The sequence below is a fragment of the Zalophus californianus genome, chromosome 2 (assembly GCF_009762305.2).
Source record: "Zalophus californianus isolate mZalCal1 chromosome 2, mZalCal1.pri.v2, whole genome shotgun sequence".
NCBI lineage: Eukaryota > Metazoa > Chordata > Mammalia > Carnivora > Otariidae > Zalophus > Zalophus californianus.
The window spans coordinates 158,679,758-158,693,345 of record NC_045596.1 but is presented as its reverse complement, the minus strand read 5'-3'; the positions used below and the strand labels follow the sequence as shown (position 1 = coordinate 158,693,345).

Sequence of the window (13,588 nt, the reverse complement as noted above, 5' to 3'; positions counted from 1 at the left end):
ATATTTATAATAGCCAGGATATGTAAGCAGTCTAAATCTAAGTGTCCATCAATAGATGAATGGATAAAGAAGAAGTGGGGTACACACACACACACAGACACACACACACACACAGGAATATTACTTGGCCATAAAAAAGAAATTAGATCTTGCCATTTGAGACAACATGGTTGGACCTAGAGGGTATCATGCTAAGTGAAATAAGCTAGATAGTGAAAGACAAATACCATATGATTTTACTTGTATGTGGGATCTAAAAAACAAAAACAAGTGAACAAACAAAAAAATAGAAAATAAACTGGTGATTGCCAGAGAGGAGGTAGGTGGGGGTGGGTGGGTAAAGTAGATAAAGGAGAAAAATGAAGGAAAAAAAAAGGATTTTGAGTTTAGTCTGTGATGCATGTTGTGGTTTGGTTTGGTTCAGTTTATCTGTTTTATGAGTCATAGCACAGTTATAAGTTGTGACTTCTGTTGCAATTCTAAGAGACAGCTTGTGTTAGTTTCTTGTGTATTTAAAACTGTATTTGCAAATTGTTAAAAGGCCTTAGAAAAGAATTTTGACTTTAAGAATTCTGCATTAGTTTTCTATTGCTATGTAACAAATTACCACAAACCCAGAGGTTAAAAACAACCACCAATTTTTAGCTCAAAATTTTGTGGGTCAAAAGTCCAATCATGGTGTGGACTTCTCTGCTCAGGGTATCAAAGGCTGAAGTCAAAGTGCCCAACAGGCTGAGTTTTCATGTGGAGCCTCTGGGAAAGAATCTGCTTTTAAGCTCATTGAGGTTGTTGGCAAATGCTTGTGGTAGTAAGAATGAAGTCCCTATTTTTGGCTGGCTGTCAACCAGGGGTTACTCCTAGAGGCTGCCTGCATTCCTTGCTACATGGTCCCCTCTATCTTGAAGCCAACAATGCACAACTTGCAAATGAAATTCCTCTTATACTTCAAATCTCTGAAATCTTACATGTTACCTCTAGATCCAGATTTAATTGATTAGATCCAGCCCACCTGGATAATCTTATTTAAAGGTCACCTGATTTGGGACTTTAATTATGTTTGCAGACTTCCTTCACAGCAGTACCTACATTATTGTTTGCTGGAATAATTGGGAGAAGATGTGTGTATAGCATGGGCCAGAAATCTTGGGGGGCCTACCTCCTGCCTACCATAATGTCTTTTTAATGTGTTGAAGCATAAGCCTCTGTGTCATTTTAGTAACTCTTGGTGGTTTTAGGTGTAACTTAAGTTTGAGGTTGAATTTTTCAGTATTACTGGTAAGGATTGGTTTGGGATACAGCTCTGCTGATCTGAGAAAAGTATTATTTATGTATAAAACTGTTTACCATAAGGAAAGCTATTGTCAATGGGGTTGCTTTTTTTTGGCCTTTGCATCTGTTACTTTTCTTTCAATAAAGTCTATAAAAACTTGGAAAAATTGGAATGTAGGGCAAAGTAGATAGAAAGAAACCAAACCCATCTGTAGTCCAAACACTCTTCCTTATACTTTTCATCATTTTCTTCCAGTTTTTATTGTTCAGTTAAAAGAATATCATTATAATCATATAGTATATGAAATAATTATATATACTGACTTCTTAAGTATATGTTTTTACTTGATTATAAAAGTAATACAGTCATTGGAAAAAGTTTAAAAAAATAGGAAAGTAAGAAGAATAAAATAATTTAGAATCTTGTTTGTTACCCAGCGCTAATACTTGGGTATATATCCCTAGTGCCTATTTTAATGTATTCTTTAGTCAGTTTAGATCCTCGTGTATGGATTTATTTTTAAGTAGAGTTAACACTGGAACACTTGTAGATTTTAAGTAAGAGGCATTTGACATATTATATATTGCCAAGTAGTTTTTTGTATCCTAACCTTTAAAAATGACTTCACTGGGGCACCGGAGTGGCTCAGTTGTTAGGGCAACCAACTCTTATTTCAGCTCAGGTTATGAGCTCAGGGTCGTGGAATTGAGCCCCATGCTCAGAGGGGAGCCTGCTTGAGATTCTCTTTCTTCCTCTCTCTGCATCCCCCCCAGCATGCACACACTCTCTGTAAAATAAAATAAATCTTTAAAAAAAAAAAAATGACTTCACTCTGTATGAGTTTTAGATTCATAAATGTTTCTTTTATTTTCAAAATTGTACATATGTATGTATGTATATATATTTGTGTGTATATATGTATTGATATAGGTTCATAATCAGTATTTAATGAATAGTTAAAAAAACAAAAAAAAAACAAAAACAAAACAAAACAAAAAACAAAAAAACTCCATTGTCTGTCCAGATTGACTCATTCCCTAAGGGTCCCTGACAGCTGAGTTTTCACTGTTTATTATTATCATCAATGGGCCAAGGATATCAGTATTTCCACTGGCTCTTCTGTCTTATTGCTTGGGATAGGATGCCCTGGCTCTGGCATCTCTATATCTCTATGCCGGACAGCAGCTCAAGAGAAGAAAATGCTTTGAAAAGAGGTCTTTTTCTTTTTTTTTTTCTTTTAAGTTTTATTAAGTAATCTCCACTTTTTTTTTTTAATAATTCATTTATCTTTGAGGGAGAGAGAGCATGTGTATGTGAGCAGGGGGAAGGCCAAAGGGGGAGGGAGAGGGAGAGAATCTTAAGCAGACTCCTGAGGGCGGAGCCCTGATGCGGCTGGATCTCATGACCCAAGATCATGACCTGAGCCGAAAACCAAGGTTAGACACTTAACTGCCTGAGCCACTTGGGTGCTCCCCACCCCAAAAAAGAGGTCTTAAAGGAACATTCTAGATGTAGTAAAACAGAGCACTCTGTGCCTCCTCTTATATTTTCTCCTGGTTTCTTGTACTATCATGCCAGAATGTTTCAGCTGAAGGTACAGACTGATATCAGACCTCAGTGAAGTGCCTTTCTGCTGAAACACTGATAGACTGGGTTCTCTTGCTATGTAAAATTTTTTAAAGATTTTATTTATTTATTTATTTATTTATTTGAGAGAGAGAGAGCATGCAATTAGGGGGAGAAGCAGAGGAAGAGGGACAAGCAGACTCTAAACTGAGCGTGGAGCCCGACCCAGGGCTCAATCCCACGACCCTGAGATCATGATCTGAGCTGAAATCAAGAGTCGGCCACTTAACTGAATGAGCCACCAAGGCGCCTCTCTTGCTATGTGAATCTTTTTTTTTCTAATTTTATTTATTTGAGAAAGAGAGAGCCTGAACGGTGGGGAGGGCAGAGGGTGGGGAGGGGCAGAGGGAGAAGGAGAAGCCGACTCCTTGCTGAGCAGGGAGCCTGACACAGGGCTCTATCCCCGGACCCATGATATCATGACCTGAGCTGAAGGTAGACACCTAACCGACTAAGCCACCCAGGCACCCCAACCAACTAAGCCACCCAGGCACCCCTTGCTATGTGAATTTTTTTTTTAAGGTTATTTATTTATTTGACAGAGAGAGAGAGAGCGAGAGCAGGAACACAAGCAGGGGGAGTGGGAGAGGGAGAAGCAGGCTGCTGAGCAGGGAGCATGATGTGGGGCTCAATCCCAGGACCCTGAGATCATGACCTGAGCCTAAGGGAGACACTTAACGACTGAGCCACCCAGGCGCCTCTATGTGAATTTTTAGAGAATATAGAAAATCATTATTTGATTTGCTTGGCAATGAAAATAGTTTATTACTTACTATACTTTTGAGGAGAGAGGAGAGGTAAAGACAGATATTTTGTTATGTTATTTTCCTTGCAGTGTCCAAAATGTAATTTGGATGTGGTTATCAACCATCTCAAGAGAGTTTCTGTTTAAACAGTGGTGTGAAAAAAAATCATTCCAGAAACACCTTTCCTGGTATTGGGAAGGAACTGAAATGGAAGATGTGCACACAAGGCAAAGTTTGATCTCAGAGTTGCATAATCTTGAAATCAACCTCAACTTCTAAGTCTAGGATTCCAAGTGAATAAAGCTTGACTTGAAAATCTTTTTTTTTTTTAAGACTTTTTATTTATTTATTTGACAGAGATAGACACAGCAAGAGGAGGAGCACAAGCAGGGGGAGTGGGAGAGGGAGAAGCAGGCTTCCCACTGAGCAGGGAGTCCGATGTGGGGCTCAATCCCAGGACCCTGGGATCATGACCTGAGCCGAAGGCAGACGCTTAACAACTGAGCCACCCAGGCGTTCCTTGAAAATCTTTAGTACCATGATGTCTTCATTTTAAACTGGGAACTTGACATTTTATTTTGAACCAAGTATTTTTAAAATATTTGCTTTATAGCAATAGTTTATTTTTGCATTTTTATCCCTTCGTTTATTTAGAAGAAAAAAATGCTGATTTTTTTAACAACTAGCAAATCAGAAAATAGTTTATGCAACTTCTAATATAGCACCCTAAATTATTTTTTGAAACATTTGGGAATGTATCTAGTTTAATGTTTTCCCTATAATTGAATAAATATTCTCATTTGGTAATAGCTTGGAAAATATAGGACGGACAATTTAAAAAAGAGCTTTAATTTAAAGGTATTGTTAAAGGCATTGGTAACTTTTTTTTTTTTTTTTTTACTTTGAAATAGAGAAAATATGACAGGTTCTGTTTTTCAAGAATTGGCCACAGCAATATTTCTAGTCTCACATACTCAAATTTTGCCACTCTCCATCAATAGGTGGAATCCATATCCTCTCCCCTTGAATTTGGGCAGGCTTGCAACTGTTCCAACCAGTTGAGTGTCATGGAAGTGATATGATGTGACTTCTGAGGCTAGAATATAAAAAGGATACAGGTTCCTCCTGGCTTTTTCTTTCTTTTTTTTTTCCTCCTGGCTTTTTCTTTATCTTGGGATCCATGTTCTTGGAATTCAGTCACATGAGCAGCCCACATGTAGATATTCTCATCCAAAACCTGAGCTAAGCTTCAGCCAATAGCCAGTGTTAACCACTGGATGAGTGGGTGAGTGAGCTTTCAGGTGATTCCAGCCCCTGGCTGTGGAGTATCCAGTGGAGCCCCAGACATCATGGAGGAGATACAAGTCAGCTCCACTGTTTCCACTGTCTGAGTTCATGGTCCATAGAATCTGTGGGAGGTAACAATAATTATTGTTATTTTAAAGTCACTAAGTTTTGGGGGTGCCTGGGTGGCTCATTTGGTTAAGTGTCTGACTCCTGATTTTGGTTCAGGTCATGATCTCAGGGTTGTGAAATCAAGCCCTGCATTGGCCTGCTTAAGATTCTCTCTCCCCCTCTGCCCCTCTGCCCCTCTCTAAAAAGAGAAGAAAAAAAAAGAAAAAAGAAAACCACTAAGTTTTGGGGTAATTTGTTACACAAATAGATGTTACACATCTATTGTAGGGAAATAATCAGACTTGGACAAGGACATATATACAAGAATTTTTACAACAACATAATTTATAATAGTATATAACTTTTTTTGAAATAGCCTAACCACCAGTAAGAAAATAGTTAAATTTATGATACATCCATTATTTCCCCAAAGAAATTAAGTTTCTATATTTTCAAAAAAAAAGTTTAAAGAATTTCTATGTAGGGCGCCTGGGTGGCTCAGTTGGTTAAGCGACTGCCTTCGGCTCAGGTCATGATCCTGGAGTCCCGGGATCGAGTCCCACATCGGGCTCCCTGCTCAGCGGGGAGTCTGCTTCTCCCTTTGACCCTCTTCCCTCTCGTGCTCTCTCTCATTCTCTCTCTCTCAAATAAATAAATAAAAAATCTTAAAAAATAAAAAAAAAAGATTTAAAGAATTTCTATGTAGTCAATTCTGTTATAATGATTGTCAAAACTCATCAAATTGTATGCTTATAAGTAAAGATGATTAAGAAAAAAAGTATATATCTGATGAAGGACACATACCCAGAATATGTAAGAACTTTTATTAGTTAATGGAAATAATATATTAAGTAAATTTTTATCTTATTTTTAAATTTATTTATTTATTTTAAAGATTTTATTTATTTATTTGAGAGAGAGCACAAGTTGGGGAGAGGGAGAAGCAGGCTCCCTGCTGACCAAGGGCTCGATCCCAGGACCCTGGGATCATGACCCGAGCCAAAGGCAGCCACTCAACCAACTGAGCCACCCAGGCGCCCCTAAGTAAATTTTTAAATGGATAAAAAGATTAATTAGGCATGTCCCAAAAAAGATAGCTAAATGGCCAATAAACAGATGGAAAAGTGCTCAACATCACTATTCATCACGGATATGTAAATTAGAACCACAAGGAGATACCTGTATATACTCACTACTTTGGAATAAAATTTAAAAGCTTACCAATACCAAATGTTAGCAAGGCTATGGAGAAACTAGAACCCTCACACCTCACTGGTGTGAATAAAATAGTATAAGCCTTTAGTGAACTGTTTGACAAAATTTATGTCTGCCCCCTATCTTTACAGTCCCACCCCTGGATATACACCCAAGAGAGAGGAGTGCTTTTATCCACCGTAACTGGTAGAAGAATGTTCACAGCAATTTTTATTCATTTTATTTTTTTAGGTAATCCCTACACCCAGCGTGGGGCTTGAACTCACGACCCCAAGATCAAGAATCACATGCTTCACTGACTGGAAAGCTTATCTAGTAACACATTTTGCTGTTTCTAGCCTAAGGCTTAGCATGTAACAATCTGCTTTTAGTTTAATATGTGATATTAATGAAAATTAACGTAGGGCATCCTACTCCCCAATTTTCTAACTTTTTTATTATGTTCAGTTAGCCAACATATAGTACATTACTAGTTTTTGATGTAGTGTTCAGTGATTCATTAGTTGCATATAACACCCAGTGCTCATCACAACGTGTGCCCTCCTTAATACCCATCACCTGGTTACCTCATCCTCCCACCCCCTCCCTTCTGTAACTCTCTGTTTCCTGGAGTCCAGAGTCTCTCATGGTTTGTCTCCCTTTCTGATTTCTTTCCATTTAGTTTTCCCTCCCTTCCCCCGTGGTCTTCTGCACTATTCCTTATGTTCCACGTATGAGTGAAACCATATGATAATTGTCTTTCTCTGCTTGACTTATTTCACTTAGCATAATCCCCTCCAGCTCCATCCATGTCAGTACAAATGGTAGGTATTCATCCTGATGCTGAGTAATATTCCATTGTATATATGAACCACTTCTTCTTTATCCATTCATCTGTTGAAGGACTTCTCGGCTCCTTCCACAATTTGGCTATTGTGGACATTGCTTCTATGAACATTGGGATGCATGTGCCCCTTCTTTTCACTACATCTGAAAAATATGGAAGGCTTCACAAATTTGCGTGTCATCCTTGTGCAGGGGCCATGCTAATCTTCTCTGTATCATTCCAGTTTTAGTATATGTGATGCCGAAGTGAGCACCCAATTTTCTAACTTCTAAAACTGTTTTGAAATTTCTTAAAATCTTTCTGTGATTTTGATTTTGGAGGACTAAAAGAAAGAACTTGTAGATTGCCTAGAACACTAATTATAAAAATGCCAACTTTTTCTCTATATTCAGTTCAAATATTCCCTTACTCTTAGATCATCCTTTAGTTTGATTAGGTTTCTTTTTTAAGATTTTATTTATTTATTTATTTGTCAGAGAGAGTGAGAGAGAGCACAAGCAGAGGGGAGCAGCAGGCAGAGGGAGAAGCAGGCTCCCCACTGAGTAAGGAGCCCAATGTGGGACTCGATCCCAACACTCTGGGATCATGACCTGAGCTGAAGGCAGATGCTTAACTGACTGAGCCACCCAGGCATCCCTAGGTTAGTTTTAGATTAGTTTTAACTGCTTTTTATAATCTTATACTCTATTTTCTTATTTGAACAGTGTTATTTATTTATTTGTTTATGTATATATGTAATCTCTTCACACAATGTGGGATTCACACGACCCCAGGATCAAGAGTCAGCTAGGAGCCCCTGTTTCTGTTTTTTTAGTCTCTGACTCACTGTATTAGTTAAATTTAATGCCATTGTGGTTTTCGAGTAAATACTTTAGAGCAGTGCTGTTGAATATAACCTGAACTGATGGAAATCTTCCATATTTATACTCTCCAATATGGTAGTCACTAGGCACATGAGGTTAATGAGCATTGAAATGTGGCTAGTGTAACTGAGTAGCTAAATTTTAAATTTAATTTTTAATTTTCTAAAGATTCTGTTTATTTGAGAAAGTGAGAGAGAGATCATTGAGCAGGGGGGGAACAGTAGAGGGAGAAGCAGACTCCCTGCTGAGCAGGAAGCCCAATCCTCGGCATGACATGAGGCGAAGACAGATGCTTAACCAACCTAGCCACCCAGGCACCCCAAATTTTATTTAATTTTAATTTAAATTTATTTTATTTTTTTTTTTAAAGATTTTATTTATTTATTTGAGAGAGAGGGAGAATGAGAGATAGGAGCACGAGAGGGAAGAGGGTCAGAGGGAGAAGCAGACTCCCCGCTGAGCAGGGAGCCCGATGCGGGACTCGATCCCGGGACCCCAGGATCATGACCTGAGCCGAAGGCAGTCGCTTAACCGACTGAGCCACCCAGGCGCCCTAATTTTAATTTAAATTTAAATGGCCACATATGAGTAGTAGCTACTTTATTAGTGCAGACTAGAGTTAAAGAAGAGTGAATTGAAAAAAATACAAGAACTTAGAATGATATGAAATTAGGAAAAAAGTTGTATTTATCATGATTAAATTAGACCAGTGGTTGTCAACCTTAATTTGTATATTAGCCTGCACATTAGAACATCTTGAGAGCTTTTTGAATATACCAGTCTAAAACCAATTGAGTCTGAATTTCTAGAAATAAAATGAGGGCATTATATCTTCAGAAAATCCCCAGGTTAGTATAATGCTCAGTCAGGGCTAAAAATCGGTGAATTATGGTAGTGCTTTTTAGACCTAATGTGCACCTAGGGATCTTGTTAAAATGCAGAATCTGACTTGAGTAGGTCTGAGCTAGGGCAGATAGTCTGCATTTCTGGCAAGCTTCCAGGTGATTTTCAAATTGTTGATCCCCCAGACTACACTTTGAGAAAGAAAAAATTTTAGGATGAACGGTTGAGCAGGAGTCTACTGTGTCTGAAATGAACAATTGGTGGCATAATTATATAATTTAACAGTTGTTATCTGGCTCAGACTTAGTTTCTATACGTCTAAACAATGAATGTACATATAGTATACCTCAAAATACTTATTCTGAAAATTGATGAAGAAACCTCTTTAGCTGGACAGTGTGGAGCAAAGAGGTTCTGTTTTGGTTAGATAAAATGGTCAGGGAAGGGATTCCTGAAGAGGTAATATTTGAGCAGAGAAGTGAGTAGAATGAAGGGGCTACCAATAGCGGCTATGCAGTGTGAGTAGTTGACATTCACAGTGACCAGCTCAACAGATAAAGGCAGCAGTTTTTGCCAGTGAAATAACAGAGATCAGAGCAGAAATAAATGAAATAGAGACCAGAAAAATAGAAAAGATCAATGAAACTAAGAGCTGGTTTTTTGGAAAGATTCACAAAATTAGCAAACTTTAGCTAAACTAAGGAAAAAGAGAGAAGACTCAAAGGCAGAAATGAAAAAGGAGGTATTACAACTGATACAACAGAAATACAAAGGATCCTAAGAGACTGTGAACATTTGTACACTAACAGATTGGATAACCTAGAAGAAATGGATAAATTCTAGGGTGCCTGGGTGACTCAGTTGGTTAAGTGTCTGACTTTTGATTTCTTTCTCAGGTCATGATCTCAGGGTGGTGAGATCAAGCCCTGCATCAGGCTCTGTGCTCAGCAGGGAGTCGGCTTGAGATTCTCTCTCTCCCTCTTCCTCTGCCCCCCCACCCTTTCTCAAATAAATAAATGAATCTTAAAAAAAAAAAGGATAAATTCCTAGAAACATACAACCTACCAAGACTAAATCATGAAGTAGAAAATCTGAATAGACCGGGGCGCCTGGGTGGCTCAGTTGGTTAAGCGACTGCCTTTGGCTCAGGTCATGATCCTGGAGTCCCGGGATCGAGTCCCACATCGGGCTCCCTGCTCAGCAGAGAGTCTGCTTCTCCTTCTCACCCTTCCCCCTCTCATGCTCTCTGTCTCTCATTCTCTCTCTCAAATAAATAAATAAAATCTTAAAAAAAAAAGAAAGAAAATCTGAATAGACCAATAACAGATAAGGAGATTGAATCAGTCATCAAAAACCTCCCAACAGGGGCACCTGGGTGGCTTAGTTAGTTAAGCATCTGCCTTCGACTCAGATCATGATCCCAGGGTCCTGGGACTGAGCCCCACGTCAGATTCTCTGCTCAGCATGGAGCCTGCTTCTCCCTCTCCCTTCTGCCTACTGCTCCGCCTGCTTGTGCTCTCTCTCTGACAAATAAATAAAATCTTAAAGCAAAACAAAACAAACCTCCCAACAAAGAAAAGCCCCAGGCAGAACCAGAAGGCTTCACTGATGAATTCTATCAAACATTTATTTTTTTTTTAAGATTTTTATTTATTTGTCAGAAAGAGCACAAGCAGGGGGAGCAGCAGTAAGAGAGAGAATCATCGAAAATGATTTGGGGAGTGTTTCCTCCTCTTCCACTTTTTTAGAAGAGTTTGAGAAGGATTGGCATTAATTCTTCTTTCAATGTTTGATAGATGTGGAGCCTCGGTGGCTCAGTCAGTTAAGTGTTTGCCTTTGGCTCAGGTCATGATCCCAGGGTCCTGGGATCGAGCCCCGCATCAGGCTCCCTGCTCAGTGGGAAGCCTGCTTCTCCCACTCCCACTCCCCCTGCTTGTGTTCCCTCTCTCGCTGTCTCTCTCTCTGTCAAATAAATAAATAAAATCTTTTAAAAAAAAATAAAAATGAAGGGACCACTCCCCCCCAATTATGATATGATATAACCAATAAAGCAAATTGAGTGCTGACACTGTTGACATTTTGATTCTTTCATTTAAAAATGCCTCTTTTAATTTTTTGAACAAATAAAATGTCTGGAATTACTTATTAGCCTTGAAAATCACTTAAATACGTTTTCTTTGAAATTTGAAAAATTGTGCTAAGACACTGTTTTGGAAGCATGACCATAAAGAATGTTTAAAGAGGTGACATACAGCCTCATAAACAAAAAGGGAAACTTTAGTGCTTGGTGTTGAGTAGTTTGTTTATAATTTGAAAGGGTGCAAGAACTGAAACTCTGTGTTACAATTCGTATACTTCATAGTTTAAAGCAGGGATAAGATGTTAGAAGCTAAAACTTTAGCTTGTTCATCTGCTTGCACATAGTGTTTTGTTGTATTTTTTGTTAGTGAAATCTTGTGTGCCATTAATAAAAACGGTTGGAAATGAATGTGTCAGAGACTTAGGTTCTTAGAAAAGATTATCATTCACTGTGAATAGTGAAGTCAGCTGAAAATCCTCTTATGTGTACATTAGACATAATAAAATCTCTAAACTTTGGCTTGAAGATGTGTACATACATCATCAAATTTTTACTTTAGTACTATTCTTGTTCCCCTCACTCCATGTTTATCCAAACCAGTGTTACACAAAATGTGGTCCGTGGATTCCTCTCAGTTTACAACTTGTTATTGACTTCAGTAAGTACAGAAATAGAGCATTTGAAAACTTAAATAGCAATTTGATATTGGCACAACATCTAAGCATATCATTTTTCTAGTGATTTATTTTTACTGCATTTTACAAAGTACAGGTTTGGACAGGGTAGAGGTTGGAGTGGGGCACTTCCCACAAATAGTTTGCAAAGCACTACTCTAGATCCTCTTTTTTTCAGTCAGAAATTCCAAACTCCTGTTTCCATGTGCTCATAGTAGAGACGGGGGAAAAGGACATGGAGAACTGTAAACTATTACTTTGTGATGACTGGTGAATGAAGGTGCTGATTATTTGAGATTAGTTGAGTCTTTTTTATTTTTTAGGATTTTATTTATTTATTTGAGAGAGAGAGAGAGAGAGAGCACAAGCAGAGGGAGTGGCAGGCTCCCCGCCGAGCAAGGAGCCAGATTCGGGACTCCATCCCAGGACCCTGAGGTCATGACCTGAGCTGAAGGCGGATGCTTAACCAACTGAGCCCCCAGGTGCCCCGAGATTAGTTGTGTCTTTACTTAGAATTCCCTTAAACCATTTTCCTGGTTTTCTCTAACCAATTTTAGTGTGCACAATTTCCTGGGATACCTGTTAACAATGCAGATGCCTGTGCAGGATCCCCCAAAGTTTTGATTCTACCTGTCTGAGGCCTAAGAATCTACATTCTAAACAAACACTCCCACTGATTCTGGTGAATATTGTTCCTGGGTAGGTGATTTAAATCAGGATACTTGAGAGTAAAAGAAGATGCTATTAAATCACAGTAGGACAAGATAAATAATCTGAGAATATCCTAATAGGTGTACTTGGACATATGATCACTGTACCTGGGGCATATTTTTTAAAAATAGAGGTTTAAAAATAGAGGTTTAAAGTTCAATTGGAAAGTTCCTGCTGTTTCTTTTTGTGACCAGACTTAGCTAGATTTCCTTTTGTCTTCTCAGGATGGTGGCTGCTCTTTCCACTCTTATGAATCAACCTCAACTATAGTGTGTATACAACTTTCTAATAAAGGAAGATGGAATTCAGGGCTTCTAAACGTAGCTAGGAGTAACTTGAGGGGAGTTAGGACCCACTCCTTTAAAGTTGAAGATTCTTTTCTTCTGATCTGAAGGAAACTGATTTTATTTGCCCTTAGCTAAAAACTTAGGACTCTTCTGGAACTTCCTGCTATGCATGTTGTCTCAAGCCAATCTTAATTCCTTTTAGTGTTCCTGGCTCAGCTGTGTCCCATTTCACTTAGCTGGGCATAATCCCCTTGATCCATTTCAACCTTGCCTTTGTTTTCATTTAACTAAGTGACTTGTTTATTATTTGTTTTAAGTAAATTGCAACTGAAGAATTTGAGAGAAAGAAAAAATACCTTTCTAAATTTCTTTCTCAAGAGTTCTTTAGGTTGTTGTCACCTCTCCTTACATAACTTATATGGTATATAGAAAAAATGGTTTTCCTATTTTGTAAACTGTTACCTGATTACAACTCAGTATTGCAGGAAAATTATTATTATTATTTTTTAAAGATTTTATTTATTTATTTGACAGAGAGAGACACAGTGAGAGAGGGAACACAAGCAGAGGGGGTGGGAGAGGGAGAGGCAGGCTTCCCGCAGAGCAGGGAGCCTGATGCAGGGCTCGATCCCAGGACCCCGGGATCATGACCTGAGCCGAAGGCAGACGCTTAACGCCTGAGCCACCCAGGCGCCCCAGGAAAATCATTTTTATTAGTAGTAATAATATTGCTGCTAGAAATCAAATATCTGTGGATCTCTTGTCTCTGGTACTACCTCTATTATAATACCTTTTTTGTCAATTCCAACATATTTGATTTTATATTATTTCATTTTGTTTTTAGTTTGTTGGCCAATTTCTTTTATTTACAAAGTGGGGATTAAAAACAAGCAGGCTTTCTATGGGGTTCATTTCAAAATGGGGAGGAGCAGATTGGCTAGCCAGAAATTGAGAGTAAGAGTTTGAAAACCAAAAAGAGGTAAATTAAGTATGAAAAGCAGAATGATTAAATGTGGAACCATCCATTTATTTTTCTTTTTTCTTTTTTTTTT

At 38.4% G+C, this 13,588-nt stretch overlaps 1 protein-coding gene and 1 non-coding gene across 5 annotated transcripts in view; one reads left to right on the top strand and one right to left on the bottom strand.

Moving 5' to 3' along the window:
• The window catches only part of PPP3CC (protein phosphatase 3 catalytic subunit gamma), a 99,883-nt gene that overhangs the window by 20,631 nt on the left and 65,664 nt on the right, over positions 1 to 13,588 (top strand). The gene's annotated exons all lie outside the window — the stretch shown is intronic.
• On the bottom strand, positions 7,225 to 7,331 carry LOC113926027. The gene has a single exon (XR_003521115.1). It is a non-coding gene; the product is annotated as a U6 spliceosomal RNA (small nuclear RNA).